The sequence below is a fragment of the Staurois parvus genome, unplaced genomic scaffold, assembly GCF_062004578.1.
Source record: "Staurois parvus isolate SC_StPar_1 unplaced genomic scaffold, SC_StPar_1.0 ptg000172l, whole genome shotgun sequence".
Lineage (NCBI taxonomy): Eukaryota > Metazoa > Chordata > Amphibia > Anura > Ranidae > Staurois > Staurois parvus.
The window spans coordinates 5,647,703-5,666,007 of NW_028317968.1; positions in this window are offsets into that span (position 1 = coordinate 5,647,703).

The following is an 18,305-nucleotide window of genomic DNA, read 5'->3' on the forward strand; positions in this document are numbered from 1 at the left end:
ACTTCATTATAGGCGTTTGCGGTGTGGTTGTGAGGTGTTTGCGGAGCGTTAAGACCATTTAACTTCATTATAGGCGTTTGCGGTGCGGTTGTGAGGTGTTTGCGGAGCGTTAGTACCATTTAACTTCATTATAGGCGTTTGCGGTGCGGTTGTGAGGTGTTTGCGGAGCGTTAGGACCATTTAACTTCATTATAGGCGTTTGCGGTGCGGTTGTGAGGTGTCTGCGGAGCGTTAGTACCATTTAACTTCATTATAGGCGTTTGCGGTGCGGTTGTGAGGTGTCTGCGGAGCGTTAGTACCATTTAACTTCATTATAGGCGTTTGCGGTGCGGTTGTGAGGTGTCTGCGGAGCGTTAGTACCATTTAACTTCATTATAGGCGTTTGCGGTGCGGTTGTGAGGTGTTTGCGGAGCGTTAGTACCATTTAACTTCATTATAGGCGTTTGCGGTGCGGTTTTGAGGTGTTTGCGGAGCGTTAGGACCATTTAACTTCATTATAGGCATTTGTGGTGCGGTTTTAATGCTTGGCAAATGCCTATCAACTGCCTCAAAACAGCACATGGGGCATTTGAGGAGAGGTAAAAATGCTTCCCAAATGCCTGTCAAACGCTTTAGGGGTGTTTGGCAAGAGTTAGAAATAAAGTAAAGTGTTAACGAGCCCTAACAGTCATGCAACACTGTACACAAACTACGTTTTAATAATTTTTTTTGTGTTTGAGGTGATTGTAGCCGTATTAGTGCACTTGGGACAGAAACAATTGAGTACTGTCCGTGATACTTTTTTTATGTGCACTAACATACAGTTTTCAGGACAAGCTTTCAGGGTATGTCCCCTTCTTCAAGGTCCAAGGAGTATAGGGTTGCCACCTCATCCCTTTAACCGCTTCCACACAGGGCACTTTTACTCCCTTCCTTCCCAGGCCAATTTTTCATCTTATAGAGCTCTCACACTTTGAATGACAATTGTGCGGTCATGCAACACTGTACCCAGACTAAAATTTTATTTTTGTTCACACAACTAGAGCTTTCTTTTGGTGGTATTTAAACACCACTGGGGTTTTTATTTATTGCTAAATTAACAAAAAAGACAGAAAATTTTGAAAACCTCCCACGTTTTTCCTTGTTTCTGTTATAAAAGTTTGCAAATAAATAACTGTTCTTCATACATTTAGGCCAAGATGTATTCTGCTACATTTCTTTGGTGAAAATAACCCAAATTAGGATGTATTATTTAGTCTGTAGGAAAGTTATAGAGTTCACAAACTATGGTATAGATCTGAAAATGGATCAATCCTGAAGTACTGACAGCCGATCTAATTTCTTGAGGTCCAAGAATGTCAGAACAGTACAGATATCCTCCAAACTGAACACATATGAATTACACATGTTCAGAGGCTAATTTAATGCAGATAAAGCACTAAGTGAGTTTAATTACCACCTTAATCAGCCACAGAACCTGTGTCATTAATATGTGTTGGGGTTTAAAAGATGAGGTGGCAACCCTATACTCCTTGGACCTTGCTTGGACCTTGAAGAAGGGGACATACCTTGAAATGCATTTTCCTGATCCTAACAACATTCAATTTTTTCAGCGTTTGTACAGAACGAGCATATATGCAGTTTTGTAGGCCAAATAACTCTGCAAACCTTTTTTTATAAATACACCCTATAATAATTTCTATACTGCAGTGCAATGACTGGAGACAAAAATTGTTAAACGCAGGCACATCTTCCAAACATTTAGCTACAGAATAAAGACCATGCATCAAGACCAAACCAAGGAAAGCATCAGGGATCCATTTAGATATGCATTCTGTACTGATTGTTTATAAACATATGGAGGAAGAGTTGGAAACAAAAAAAAAACACACAGAGACTACATTCTTCTAGAGCAGCGGTTCTCAACCTGGGGGTCGCGACCCCTTTGGGGGTCGAACGACCATTTCCCAGGGGTCGCCTAAGACCATCGGAAAACACATATTTCCGATGGTCTTAGGAACCGAGACACCGCTCCTCTGACTCAGTCGATGTGTGGGCGGGATGACACGCTGCCCTGTCACCTGGCCACACCTCCGGGATCCCTCAACAACTCCGCCTCCTCGCCGCTGATTGGCCACCGGAACTGTAGCTCAGGAGAGGCACACAGGCGGCCAATCACCGGCGAGGAGGTGGAGCTTGGAGAGGAGGAGCCGAGCGGCAGCGCGCGTAGATCTAAGAAGATCGAGGGAACTGCCGGAGTAAGTGAAGAGGAGAGCGGCCAGAGAAGGAAGACAGCTGACAGGTAAGTGAGAGAGCGAGCCCAGGCTGGAGCAGGGGTCAGCAAGGTAAGTATCATTGGTGTCAGTGGGAGGAATAGTGCCCCATCATTTGTGTGACTAATACCAACAATGGGGCACTATTTCTCCCACTGACACCAATGATGGGGCACTATTTCCTCCCCCCCCCGCACTGACACCAATGATGGGGCACTATTCCTCCCCCCCACTGACACCAACGATGGGGCACTATTCCTCCCCCCCACTGACACCAACGATGGGGCACTATTCCTCCCCCCACTGACACCAAGAATGGGGCACTATTCCTCCCCCCACCGACACCAACGATGGGGCACTATTCCCCCCCCTGACCCCAAAGCTGGGGCACTATTTCCCCCTCCACCACACTGACATCAATGATGGGGCACTATTCCTCCCACTGACACCAATGATGGGGCACTATTCCTCCCACTGACACCAATGATGGGGCACTATTCCTCCCACTGACACCAATGATGGGGCACTATTCCCCCCACTGACACCAATGATGGGGCACTATTCCCCCCACTGACACCAATGATGGGGCACTATTCCCCCCACTGACACCAATGATGGGGCACTATTCCCCCCACTGACACCAATGATGGGGCACTATTCCCCCCACTGACACCAATGATGGGGCACTATTCCTCCCACTGACACCAATGATGGGGCACTATTCCTCCCACTGACACCAATGATGGGGCACTATTCCTCCCACTGACACCAATGATGGGGCACTATTCCTCCCACTGACACCAATGATGGGGCACTTTTCCTTCCACTGACACCAATGATGGGGCACTATTCCTCCCACTGACACCAATGATGGGGCACTATTCCTCCCACTGACACCAATGATGGGGCACTATTCCCCCCACTGACACCAATGATGGGGCACTATTCCCCCACTGACACCAATGATGGGGCACTATTCCCCCACTGACACCAATGATGGGGCACTATTCCCCCCACTGACACCAATGTTGGGGCACTATTCCCCCCACTGACACCAATGTTGGGGCTCTATTCCTCCCACTGACACCAACGATGGGGCACTATTCCCCCCACTGACACCAACGATGGGGCACTATTCCCCCCAATGACACCAATGATGGGGCACTATTCCTCCCAATGACACCAACGATGGGGCACTATTCCTCCCAATGACACCAACGATGGGGCACTATTCCCCCCACTGACACCAACGATGGGGCACTATTCCCCCCACTGACACCAACGATGGGGCACTATTCCCCCCACTGACACCAACGATGGGGCACTATTCCCCCCATTGACACCAACGATGGGGCACTATTCCCCCCACTGACACCAACGATGGGGCACTATTCCTCCCACTGACACCAACGATGGGGCACTATTCCTCCCACTGACACCAACGATGGGGCACTATTCATCCCACTGACATCAGTGATGGGGCACTATTCCTCCCACTGACACCAACGATGGGGCACTATTCATCCCACTGACATCAGTGATGTGGCACTACTCCTTCCACTGACACCAATGATGTGGCACTACTCCTCCCACTGCAAAATTACAGTTATGAAGTAGCAACGAAAATAATTTTATGGTTGGGGGTCACCACAACATGAGGAACTGTATTAAGGGGTCGCGACATTAGAAAGGTTGAGAACCACTGTTCTAGAGGTTGGTGATCTCCGGTGCTAGCACATTGTAATAAAGAAATAAGCATTCATAGCTCCTGAGTGCCTCTCGCATCGCAATGTATATGGTAATGTCACCCCAAACACATCTAGCAAATGCAACGCGTTTGCGAACACCAAACCACATGATAATGCAGAACCATGTGGTTTGGTATAACACGATTTGTAATAGTAGTGCCTGCATTACTTTTAGCATGTTCCTTTGCATTTGGCAGCCCCTTGAAATGAATGAACAATATCTCTTGCAGATATACTGTAGTAATTAGAAGGATGATCAATGATCTGGAGTTTGACTACAATTTGTTAGTGTAACTAAATCTGCTAGTACATCTAACACTCCCCTCCCGTTGTCCAAAGTTGTCCCTGTGCTAATTCATCAAGGGCACTCTAATACAGAAGGTGTGTTACTGGCCAGATCACAAAGTGAAAACAAAGGGGGAAAGAAGCCTAAAAAAGAAAACTAATGCAGCTACCACATCTGATTGGTAGGCTGCAATATATAATTTTTTTTGTTTTGACTTCCATACCGTTTTTTTAAGAACACATACTTGACTAAAATTTTCTTTTTTAAAACCAGAGTTTAGTGTCACTTTAGCTGAACATCTTATTCCAGTGTTTTACAACTTTTTCAATCAAGGCACCCTTTAAAATTCTGAAAAATCTTGAGGCACCCCATTCTAAAAAACGTAATTAATAGTTTTATAGAACGCAGCAATATCCTCACACATAGGACACCCAACATTAGAGGTGATTTATTCTTCCAAACAGGGGCGGACTGACCATTTGGAAACTCGGTCAGTAGAGGGCCCCATGAGATGCCCCTGGTACCTTTTTCATTGGCTTTTTTGAGTTTGGGCAAGGACACAGGGGCCCCATGATCCCTTATTGCCCGGGGGCCCCATGAGTTGTCAGTCCGCCCCTGCTTCCAAAGCAAACACACCTTTGCACACTGGTACTGACTAGTGTTCCAATGTTTCTCTTCTCCCTCAGTTTCTCTCCCTCATTCAGCTAATGTGACCCCAGTGCAGATGGCGAGGGGCAGAGGAGGGGCACACAAGGATGCTGTGCAGGTGCACCATATCCTTCTTATCAATCAATAACATAATTTGCTGTTGCGTCGCTGGCGGCTAGAAGGATGTAATGGTACACAATAAAAACCTCTGGCTTTGTGTAACTAAAAGGCAGGCTTGCTTCAACTGCTGCATTGAATACAATTTTTGGGCAAACCATAAGGAACCCCAGAGTGCCTGGGCATCCTGGTTGAAAAGACTGGGCGCCCTGTCTTGAAGCAGCATTGAACAGAAAATAGAAGACTCCGTCACTTTGCAAACCTGCAGGGTCTAGTGTATGCAATACGTTATGAGTTTTGCTTATAAAATTACATTTTAACCACCAGAGGTCACTTAAAGACAACTAAAAAGTTACATTGAACAGTTCTCTGATAGTGATACATACTTATATACTTGTATTGCATCTCCTATTAGGTGTGGAAGACCCTGTTCACACCTTTTCTATTAATTTATTCTTTCTTATTGATTGAACATATTGGTTGATAGTGTCTTTTATCCACCTGATTAAGTATGTAACCATGTAAACTTTGTGTTTTATGTGCTTTTTAGGTATGGTGTGCTCCATGCTACATCTTTGATGCACTTTAATCAAAATGCATGTTCAATGGCAACACACCTAAAATGAATGTAAAAAGTGCACTGCACAGATATGTTCTGTCCTTAGTAATTTTTAATGAAGTTTTCTTACCACTTCAGGGTAGAAATGATCTAGAAATGTTGACCTTCTGCAGGGGTGTCCAACGGGTGGCCCATGGATCGCATGCAGCCCAACACAAAATCATAAACTTACCTAAAATAATGTTGATTTTTGGGGGGGAATTTTTTGTAAAAATGCGTTTATACTTAGCGAACACATGCAGCCGAACAATAAATTTATAGTGTCTCTTTAACTACTTGCCTACAGGGCACTTTCAAGCCCTTCCTGCCCAGGCCAATTTTCAGCTTTCAGCACTTTGAATGACAATTGCACGGTAATGCAACACTGTACCCATATGACATTTTTAAAAAATTTTCTAGACAGATAGAGCTTTCTTTTGGATATATTTAATAACCACTGGGTTTTTTATGGGCACTGATAGGCTGCCCTGATGGGCACTCATAGGCGGTACTGATGTGCACTGATGAGGAGGCACTGGTAGGTGGCACTGATGGGCATTGACAGGCAGTATTCACTGATAGGCAGCACTGACTGGCACTGTTAGGTGGCACTGACTAGAACTGTCAGGTGGCACTGACGGGCACTGATAAATGGCTCTGACGGGCACTGATAGGTGGCACTGATTGGCAGCACTCATAGGCGGCACTGACTGGCACTGACTGGCACTCATAGTTGGCACTGAAAGGCAGCTCAGATGGGCACTGATATGTGGCATTGATGTGCACTGGTAGACACTGATATGTGGCATTGATGTGCACTGATGGGCACTGACTGGTGGCATTGATGGACACTGACAGGTGGCACTGATGGGGCTACACTGATGATCAGGGCACTGATCATCAGTGCCCTGATGATCAGTGTAGATGTCCCCTCTGAGGAATGCCGATTACTGGCTCTCCTCTCCTCAACGTGACAGCTCGTGAGGAGAGAAATTCCGATAACTGGCATTTCCTTATTTACATGCGATCAGCTGTGATTGGACACAGCTGATCACATGACAGAGCCGAAGTCATTGGCTCTTTCCGATGATCGGTGATCCGCTGTGTCCCAGGGACACAGCGCACCACCGACCATCACGCTGCGCGCCCCCCCCGTCATATGACGTCCTCCCAGAACGAGAGAACCTCTGCGCTCCCGTCATTTCCTTATATAGCAGGCGGGAGGCGGTTAATGGACTGTTATAAGTTTTATCTTCCCAAAGAGAAATCTCCTTCTCTTCACAAACACGCCTTATTCATGTCATCTGTTTTCAGCAGCACCTATATTTGTGAGCAGCTATTTTTAAGGATGAAGCACACGAAGGGCAAAATTGGAACGAAAATATCTGATAAGCATCTTGAAAATTCATTGAGAATTGCAACCTATCGAACCAGTTACTGATACATTTGTTTATTAAAAACAGTATCAAATATCACACTAGTTTTATGTTGCCCTCTTACTTTTATAATAAACAATATTACAAAAACTAAAGTTTTATTACTCAGATTGGTACCTTATCTATATCACTATATTAGTAATCGTTAACTTGTGATCTGCCCAACTTTTTCTGCTCATCAGCTATCCTTATTGTTAGTGTTTTTATGTGTGGCCCAAGAAAATTCCTCTTTTTCCAATGCTGCCCAGGAAAGTCAAAAGGTTGACCAGTTGCCAGCATGACTTCAGGTATACCTGAATAGGAGGGGCAGTGGGGCAGCATATAGAAAAATCAATCCCCTTCATCTTCTTCCTGCAGCCACTAAAAGCCTGCCTCTCCTCCTCTCCCTCTCGCAGGCATTCAGCGGCTGCAGGAGGAAAATGGAGTGGATAATTTCTACTATATGCTGCCCCACTGCCCCTCCTATCCATCTTCCTCTTCTTTCTGCTGCCCCCAAGCCCCATTGTGGCTCCCTGGCCCCCCTACCCCCCCCCCCCCACACTGACTCTGTTCATTCATAACTGAGTAGACTGTGTTTACTGTGCTTCAGTTTGTGAATGAACAGGAGGCTCTGTACAGAGCTATTCCTGCCCATTCATTCTGTGCTGCTGAAGCTGCAGAGATGGAGATTTGAGGACTGTGTCCTCTAACTCTTTTCTCTGTCTCTAAGGTGGAACATCAGAGGTCTGTTCAGACCCCTGTTATACCACCAAAACCCCCAACGAGGCTTCTAAAACAAATATTGTAAAAAATAATAAAAAATAAAATTGTAACAAATAAATAAATAAACAAAATGGTAAAAAATAGAAAAAAAAAACAACTACTGGCACCAGTGGCGGAACTACACACAAAGGTCGCCCTTGCAACCAGGCTCTAGCATTCCGCTACTGGGCTCGGAAGGAAAGGCCCTGGGCTCGGAGGGAAGGGCCCTGGCCAGGGGTAAGGGGGCCCTTCTTGGTTTCTTGCATCAGGGTCTTGAAGGTTCTAGTTATACCTCTGCCTATTTTACTTTATGTCAGGGACACCACATAACTGTTCTGTGGTGAGTACAGCTTGATTTCACAGCACATATGGACCATTGGGCAACATTTCATCTATGTGCCAGAATCCCCCTGGTATGAGGCCCTGCCCTTTCATACTATGTTCTATCCATTTTATCATCAGTTATGGTTGGTGCGGAAAGCTGCCGGCGTCCACTTTTTTTCCCCATACAGACAGATATCAATATATCATTGCTGTCAGTCCTTCAAAACTATACCCAGAGACACCATATTGCTAAACTGATGGGTTGAAGGAAAAATGTAAGCCTAAAATTTAGCCTGGCCTTTTGTGTTTTGGGCTCTAAACCAAAAGGTTTTCCATAGTTTCTAATGTCAAAGATGTTTACATCTCAAAATGTAACCAGTGAAAGTATTTTTATAGTGTCTTCATTTATTAAAAAAGCGAGTTGTTGACGAAGCTGAATAACTGAAGTGTATCAGAATACCGACTCAGAAACTGATAAAGTTATAGATTAAAATAAAATTGACTCAGAACCACTTTCTTTTTCTTTTACCAAATTTTGTCCCACACACCCAGAGCTGCTAATATGCAATATTGCCTATCTCCTAAATCTGACATCCAGTATAACTTGCTATGTGTGGTCTGTGCATGTCCTGCAGTAAGTAAAGAAAATTTGTGTATGCATTGAACAAGCCATATGTATTTAACCACTTTCCTACTGGGCACTTTTCCTCCCTCGTGACCAGGTCAATTTTCAGCTTTCAGTGCTGTTGTATTTTGAATGACAATTGTGCGGTCATGCAACACTGTACCCATATGAAATTTTTATCATTGTTTCCACACAAATAGAGCTTTATTTTGGTGGTATTTAATTGCCACTGGGTATTTTATTTTTTGCACTATAAACAAAAAAAGAGCAAAAAATTTGAAAAAAAAATGTTTTTCTTTGTTTCTGTTATAAAATTTTGCAAACAGGTAATTTTTCTCCTTCACCGATGTGCGTTGATGAGGCTGCACTGATAGGCAGCACTGATGGCCACTGATAGGCAACACTGATGGGCACTGATGAGGTGGCAAGGATAGGCAGCACTCATGGGCACTGATAGGCTGCACTGATGAGGTGGCACTGATGGGGCGGCATTGGTGGGCATTGATGAGGAGGCACTGATGATGCTGCACTGATATGCAACAATGATGGGCACTGATAGGCGGCACTGAAAGGCGGTGCTGACTGACACTGCTTACTGGTGGCACTGATGGGTGGCACTGATGGGCAACACTGCTGGGTGGCACTGATGGGGGGCACTGCTGGGTGGCACTGCTGGGCATAGATGGGCACTTGTGGGTGGCACTGCTGGGCGCTGGTGGGTGGCACTGCAGACCACTGATCATCTGTGCCGATCTGCTCTGTGACAGCTGCCGGTTACCGGCAGTACTTTCCTCACGCTTTGGCAGTGTGAGGAAAGTGCTGCCGATAAACGGCAACTGTATTTACTCTGTGATCTGCTGTGTCATTGGACAGAGCTGATCATGTTGTAAAAGGCCGCTGTGATTGGCCTTATACCTCATCATGTGATCAGTTGTGTCTGTAGGACACAGTAATCATGGATGCGCGCTGCTGGGGGCACGGGAGGGCTTATTCTGGGAGGATGTCATATGGTGCCCTACCAGAACTGGACAACCGCGCTGTAGCCATAATTCGGCTAAAGCATGGTACAGATGTGGTTAATAAAGTGCTGATCAAAATGCATAGATTTTAACAATTCCCGAATCTTATTCTAAAAAAACCCACCTGCACTGCATTTTCAGACATGTGGGAGTGCCAATATAGCACACATTTCCGCATCTGCAGAAATGTGAAGCTAGCCTAAAGTAGGCTGCAAATGGGAGTAGAATTATTAATACTGCCTAAAACCTCGTACACTCGATGAGAATATCAGACAAATGATCATCCGTTTTTTTTCACATGCTTGTCTCATATCGAAAATGAAGAGGTTACTAAAGTTACAAAAATTCTTGTATGACAGAATACAACTTCGGAAGTGATGTAATGTGTTATAATGTATTATTTAGTTTCTGAGCATCTGTGGTCTTGGAATTCCGATTTTTTTCGGACTGCTACTGTACTGATTAAACAAAAATCATTAGTTCTGGTATCGTACGAGAAAAATGTTCACGTTTGTCCCTTCAGATGTTGTTGATGAATTGTCGTGATCATCTCTCGAAAGCTAGGTACTAACAAACAGATTATCGGACAAGCACACCGAAAGCGGTATTTTTTATCCAATTTTCTCATCGTGTTTAGACATTTTAGTCACTGAATAAAATAACTGAAGAAGAGGCCCTGCTCAGATTTATTAGCTCATAAGTACACATCACATGGTGACATTTATCACTCTGCAAGATATATACTATACAACAGTCAAAGCTTCCTACCTCACATTTTGTAGTTCTTAGCTTATGAATTGAACAGGTAAGCAGAATACAAAACTTGTATGGCGATAAAAACTATGATATGACTTCTGTCTCTCCTTTGAAATTTTCCAGTCTGTCAACTCTTTTTTTATGTATATTACCATCTAAAATATTTCATAGTCATAAGAAAAGTTTTTGACTGTTGTCCCTTATTAATATTCTGTCATCCAGTCCTTGTTGGCTTTCTACCACTCTCTACTTTGTCCCCCACCACCTTCACTCACTGCTTCAAAAACAAGATTGATGCAATTTGTGAGGACATCTCCACTATTACAGACATTTTTCCACTTAAAGTGGTTGTAAACCTCAGTCATGGAATCTTAGCAAAGCACAGGTATCTGTAGTGTTTACTTGTCTCTCTCTCTGGTGCTTCATTCCTCTGTTATCAGAATCACTTGTGACAAGTTTTACCAACACATGAGATAGATTTATGTTGGGGGGGGGGCAGAGCTCAGCAGACAGCTTGTCTATTCACAACATAGCTCCTGTGTACTGTGTGTGTGTTTGTGTGTGTGTGTCCCTTTCCTCCAATCAGCTCTCACAGAGCTCCAACTGCAGCTCCCTGCTCCCACCTCTGTGATACTGACAAATTCAGAAGGATCTTATCTAAAATCAGCACTTTTGAAGGGATAGACAAGTAAAACCTATGTAGGAGGATTTGTTTCATCTCTGTGTATCACCTGAGTCTATTCACTTCACTGGGTATATGTGAGGGTTTATAACCACTTTAACATACTTTGTCTAACAGCACATTCAGTACTTTCCTGTTTTTGTCTACTACAGAAGAGGTTACCAAACCTTTCTCAATCCGCCACCTAGCCACCTGTCTCCTCAGTCCTGTTCCCTCACAACTACTACAGTCACCCTCTTCTTCTATCCTGTGCTCTCTTACATCTTCAATCTCTCCTTCTCTACTGGCACCTTCCCCTCCCCTCTAAAGCATGCACAGATGCCCCCTATATTTAAAAAGCCTTCACTGGACCTCATTAGAGCCAGCTTGAACAACTTAAGATCCATCTCCTTGTTCCCATTTACCTCTAAACTTTTTGCCTATTGTAAAATTGACTGTAATGCCTCCTCACTAATAACAACCATCTTGACCACTTACAGTCTGGTTTTTGCTGGCAGCACTCAACAGAACCTGCCCTACTAAAACTCACTAATAATTTACTAACTGCTAAAACCACTACTCCATACCCTTACTACTAGACCTTTGTGCTTCCAGTGATACTGGAGACCACCAGCTCCACTCCATTTGGCCTCCAAAACTCTGCTTTTTCCTAGTTCTCTTCCTATCTATCACAGTGTTCCTTCAGTGTTACTTACAACTCTGTACCCTCCTCTCTACTTCCTCTTTCTGTAGGTGTACCCCAAGGATCTGTCCTTGGACACCTTTTCTTCTCTATCTACATCTCCACTTGATAATAGCTTTGAATACCCTCTCTATGCTAATGACACTCTGATCTATATCTCTACTCCTCACCTCACTTTTTCAATATCCTCTTACATCCTCTTACATTACTAGCTTACTATCTCACATATCAGCAAAAATGACTTAAACTAAATCTTTCTAGGACAGAGCTTGTAATATCACCCCCCCCTTTCCCCACACACCCCAAGTCTTACTTGACTTTTCCATCAAGATCAATAATACAACTATCAGTCCCTCCCCTCATGCCAGGGTATTAGGTGTAATCCTAGAATCTGACCTGTCTCTTCAGCCCCAAATCCAATCACAGTCAAAAGCTTGCAGACTTCACCCCCGCAACATTTCTAAAATATGCCCCCTTTTTTTTTACCACTGAAACCACCAAGCTACTTATTTACTTCCTTGTTATCTCTCACCCTGACTATTGCAATTCCCTTCTCATGGGCCTACTTCTACACAGGCTATCCCCTCTTCACTCTATCATGAATACTGCTGCCAGACCTTACCAGCTGCTCAGTGTCCGCCACCTCTCTTTGCCTATCCTTGCACTGGCTTCTGATTGCCCAGCTAATTCAATTAAAAATACTAACAATATACAAAGTCATTCACAACTCTGCTCTAAGCTACATCATCAATCTTTTCTCAAAATATCACCCAAAACATCCTCTTTGTTCCTCTCAAGACCTTCTGTTCTCTAGCTCCCTTTGTCTCCTCCTTCCATGCTCATCTCCATAACTTCTCCACAGCCTCTCCTAACTTCTGGAATTCTCTACCTCAATCTGTCTTCAGAGAAGCTTATACCACCTCCACCCAACAACTGAACTTTTACAGCCAGTTGCTTGTACTTCTTTAATAAAAAAAAGAAATAAGAAAAAACCTTTTAATGAACCATTTTCCCACTCTCAAAAAAAAATAGTGAAGGGGAGATACTGTGATTTTTTTTTCTTCCTAGGAGCATGAAGAAACGTGCATGGGCAATAAACAAGACCAATATTTTTCCCTCGCAGGGATTTCCAAAAAAACGGATCACCAGCCTCCTGACTTACCCATGCAGCACTGCTGTTTTGGCCTTAGACTTCAGGCCCTTGTCTGTCTGCAACAGACCTTTTTCAGAGATTTTCAAATCTGTCTGTACAGCCAGCAGCCCCTTGCTGCTCTGGCTTCAAACTCTCTACTAAGTGGAGCCCTCCTGACTCCTTGGCAGAAATCTCCTCTGTCTGCTGGGGTGGAGCCCAGAACCTTAGTCGGGTCTCAACTAAAAGGCCATCACACGCCAGCCCAATTAGTGAATTCGGTGAACACACGAACGGTCTAGGCGTTTGGCGGGCTGTTCGCCCACTTCGCCCCACAATGCACTGCACCCTGACAGTATATTGTTATTGGCTGAAGCATTGCAGCTGACCACAGGTAGGTTTGACTGACAATTATTCCATCATACAACACTGTAAACAAATACATTTTTATACCAATTTTTCAAACAAATAGAGCCTTCTTTTGATGGTATTCAGTAACCACTGGGTGGGTTTTTTTTTGCCATACATAGAAAAACATTTTGAGAAAAAAAACATAATTTTCACGTTAAAAAATATATGAAATAAAAATGCAAGAAACATACAAATTATTCATTTTTGGAAAGTGAACCCCAAGGTGATCTAATCTAATTTTTAGCCACAATTCTTTGTAAATGAAAACGTATCAAGGTGGTTAAAACAAGAAACTTGGCATTGGTGTGCTAGATACAGGGCATCAGTAATGTATTGGTCATATACAGGAGGAGGAGGAGGTGAAGGGGGTTAATGTACAGGTCCCATATAGCGGGAAGATGAAGATAAGTTATTGTGCAGGCTAAGAGAAGTGAAAGCGTTTATATTCAGATCACAGGACAGCATGGAGATGAGAGGTGTAGGGGAGGAGGGGGTGAAATGGTTAAAAAATGATCCCACAGTCAATTACAACCCCTCACAATGAAAATGAATCATCTACTGCTGCTAATCCCATCATTGACAAATTTTCATTGCCCTATACTCACTTCCTCTCTTTCTTCCATTGTACGAGCAACAGGAGGGCTCTCAAATGTAAAACACTATAGCACTTAAGTTTGCAATTGCTGTGATTGATCATCACAGCAATCACAATGTACAGAGCCAATCCAAGCGGCTCAGTACATTGTGTCTGATCTGAGCCATCCAATGACCCCTCAAAGGCATGGCCACCCATGCCTTATTTCTGCAATGCCGTACGTAAACAGCACAGCAGAAATACTGTACATGTCCAACACTCCACCATTCTTTAAGGGGGCTCTAAAGGCAGAAGGTTTTTCCTTTAATGCCTTCTATGCATTAAGGTAAAAAACATTCTGTGTACAGCAGCCCCCCTCCCCTTATACCTACCTGAGCCCCATCGTGATCAAGTGATGTGTGCGAGAGCCTCGAGACTCTCCCTTGGCTTGACAGCAACAGGAACTATTGGTTCCACTGCTATCAATCACAGCCAGTGAGCCATGGAGGAAAGAGAGGGGACAGGGCCGAGCCGCGGCAAACCCACTGCACAGAACAGGTAAGTATGTTTGTTATTTAAAAACAAAAATGCATTTAAAGTGATGCTAAACCCAGCACCCTGCATTCACTATATCTGGTCTCCCACAGTACATACAACATGGAAATGCAATTATTTTAGTAAATATAAACTGCTAAATACCTTTTCACATCAGCAGTTAGAGCAGTCTTGTGACTTCAGCAGAGCACTGGATAAAGCTTGTAGGAGGAGTTCTCTTTCTGCTCTAGGAGGATGTGAAACCTCTGACCCTCTGTCTGGACAGTGCTGATCACATGCATCCTCCCAAGAAAAAAAAAAAATCTAGCAATACACACCAAACTGAGCATGTTCATGTGACCACAGGTTTAGCCTGTATCAGATGGTCATTTCAACAAGAGGAGGGGCAGAGATGACAGGATCAAGCATCCTTTTTATGCAATGCAGAGGATTAACCCCTTAGGTTCCACAGTGAATATAACAAGCATGCTTTACTGCATATACAGACTGATTTTACTGTTGTGGGTTTAGTAAATCATTAAAGTGTTACTATACCCAGGACCCTGCATCCACTGTATCTGGTCTCCCACAGCACACAGAACATGGAAATGCAATTATTTTAGTAAATATAAACTGCTAAATACCTTTTATCATCAGCAGTTAAAACAGTCTTGTGAATTATATCAATGTCCAGCTGTGCACTGGTTAAAGCTTGTAGGAGTTTTCATTCTGCTCTAGGAGGATACAAAACCCCTGATCTCTGTCTGGACAGTGCTGATTGGCCCTGTGCTGATCACATGCACTCTCCCAATAAAAAAACTCTCTGGCAATACACACCAAACTGAGCATGTGCAGAGTGACTCCATATGATGTGTCTTATCAGGGATTAAGGAGGGACACTGGAATAAGGGGAGGATAAGAGAAGTCAGGATCAAACAGTGTTTTTACACAATGCAGAGGATTAACCCCTTAGGTTCCACAGTGAGTATAACAAGCATGCTCTACTCCATATACACACTGATTTTACTGTTGTGGGTTTAGAAACACTTTAATATCACTTTAAACATACAGTGGCAGTGAAATGGTTAATAACCTTACTTATTATCCTTACCAGTCAGAATCATCTGGATTTTCATGCTCTTCTGGGGACTGCAGCTTCTTGTTATATGATTCTGTAATGTGCATTGTTTCTTTCCTAAGGAATGTGTAAGTTATGTTGTAGTGATCATAGAGAATGATGCTTTCATCTATGTAACATTCAATTGGTATGCATTTTTTTTACCAGCTATAAGGATTAGCCAGCAGCGCATCCAAGCACAAGCAATGAATGTTGTAGTTAAAACAGAGGCATTCAGCAGTTAGGTTTCTTTCCAAGTCTGTATAATTGCAGCACTTTATGTGCCATTGTACCATATAGCTGTCACTCGTTAATTTATCACGAGTATGTGTTCAGAGGACAGACAATATTTCCTCCAGACAAGGAATTTATTGTCCGTAAATGTCTTTTAGGTAATGATATCTGGTTGAGGATGAGTAATTAGATGATCATTTTCCCACACACAAAGTTATAATTTCACAGAGCAAAATTCTTACTGCTGTTTGATTTATTATAGCATAGAACTATTATCATGGCACTTTTATATTTTTTTGTTTGACTAAGCATGAGAACTTTCAAGTAGAAAACATCTTCACTCCACTTCTGTACTGTCACACAAATTACACCATTTTTCATTTCCAATCAAACAATCCTTAAAGAGCAAGAGACAGTAACACATTTTTAAAACACATTTATTTTTAGGGGCTTTTACGTTAATGTCAAGATTGACAGCACTGAGCTCTGTATGGTAAGCGACAGTGCCTAGAAGAAGTATACATACTCACGTTACAACCAAGAACATAAATGTATTTTATTAGGACATACCGTATTTTTCGCTCCATAAGACGTACCTATGTTTTAGAGGCGGAAAACAAGAAAAAAAATATTCTGAACCAATGGACTGCAGACATAGTACAGGAGATGACCAGAGACTGCAAACATAGTACAGGAGATGACCAGAGACTGCAGACATACTACAGAAGATGACCAGAGACTGCGGACAGTACAGGGGATGACCAGAGACTGCGGACAGTATAGGGGATGATCAAGAGACTGTGGACAGTATAGGGTATGACCAAGAGACTGCGGACAGTACAGAAGATGACCAGAGAGTGTGGACAGTACAGGGGCTGACCAGAGATTGCGGACAGTACAGGGGCTGACCAGAGACTGAGGACACAGTACAGGGGATGACCAGAGACTGCGGACAGTACAGGGGATGACCAGAGACTGCAGACACAGTACAGGAGATGACCAAAAGACTGCGGACAGTACAGGGGATGACCAGAGACTGCGGACAGTGCAGGGGATGACCAGAGACTGCGGACATGGTGCAGGAAATGACCAGAGACTGTGGACAGTGCAGCAGATGTCCAGAGACTGCGGACATGGTGCAGGAAATGACCAGAGACTGCGGACAGTGCAGGGGATGACCAGAGACTGTGGACAGTACAGGGGATGACCAGAGACTGTGGACAGTACAGGGGATGACCAGAGACTGTGGACAGTACAGGGGATGACCAGAGACTGCGGACATAGTACAGGAGATGACCAGAGACTGCGGACAGTACAGGAGATGACCAGAGACTGCGGACACAGTACAGGAGATGACCAGAGACTGCGGACAGTGCAGGGGATGACCAGAGACTGTGGACATGGTGCAGGAAATGACCAGAGACTGCAGACAGTGCAGGGGATGACCAGAGACTGTGGACATGGTGCAGGAAATGACCAGAGACTGCAGACAGTGCAGGGGATGACCAGAGACAGCAGACAGTACAGGAGATGACCAGAGACTGCGGACAGTACAGGGGCTGACCAGAGACTGCGGACACAGTACAGGAGATGACCAGAGACTGCGGACAGTACAGGGGCTGACCAGAGACTGCGGACACAGTACAGGGGATGACCAGAGACTGCGGACAGTACAGGGGATGACCAAAAGACTGCAGACAGTACAGGGGATGACCAGAGACTGCGGACAGTGCAGGGGATGAGCAGAGACTGCGGACATGGTGCAGGAAATGACCAGAGACTGTGGACAGTGCAGCAGATGTCCAGAGACTGCGGACATGGTGCAGGAAATGACCAGAGACTGCGGACAGTGCAGGGGATGACCAGAGACTGCGGACAGTACAGGGGATGACCAGAGACTGTGGACAGTACAGGGGATGACCAGAGACTGCGGACACAGTACAGGGGATGACCAGAGACTGCGGACAGTACAGGGGATGACCAAAAGACTGCGGACAGTACAGGGGATGACCAGAGACTGCGGACAGTGCAGGGGATGACCAGAGACTGCGGACATGGTGCAGGAAATGACCAGAGACTGCGGACAGTGCAGGGGATGACCAGAGACTGCGGACAGTACAGGGGATGACCAGAGACTGTGGACAGTACAGGGGATGACCAGAGACTGTGGACAGTACAGGGGATGACCAGAGACTGCGGACATAGTACAGGAGATGACCAGAGACTGCAGACAGTACAGGAGATGACCAGAGACTGCGGACAGTGCAAGGGATGACCAGAGACTGTGGACAGTGCAGGAAATGACCAGAGACTGCGGACATGGTGCAGGAAATGACCAGAGACTGCAGACAGTGCAGGGGATGACCAGAGACAGCAGACAGTACAGGAGATG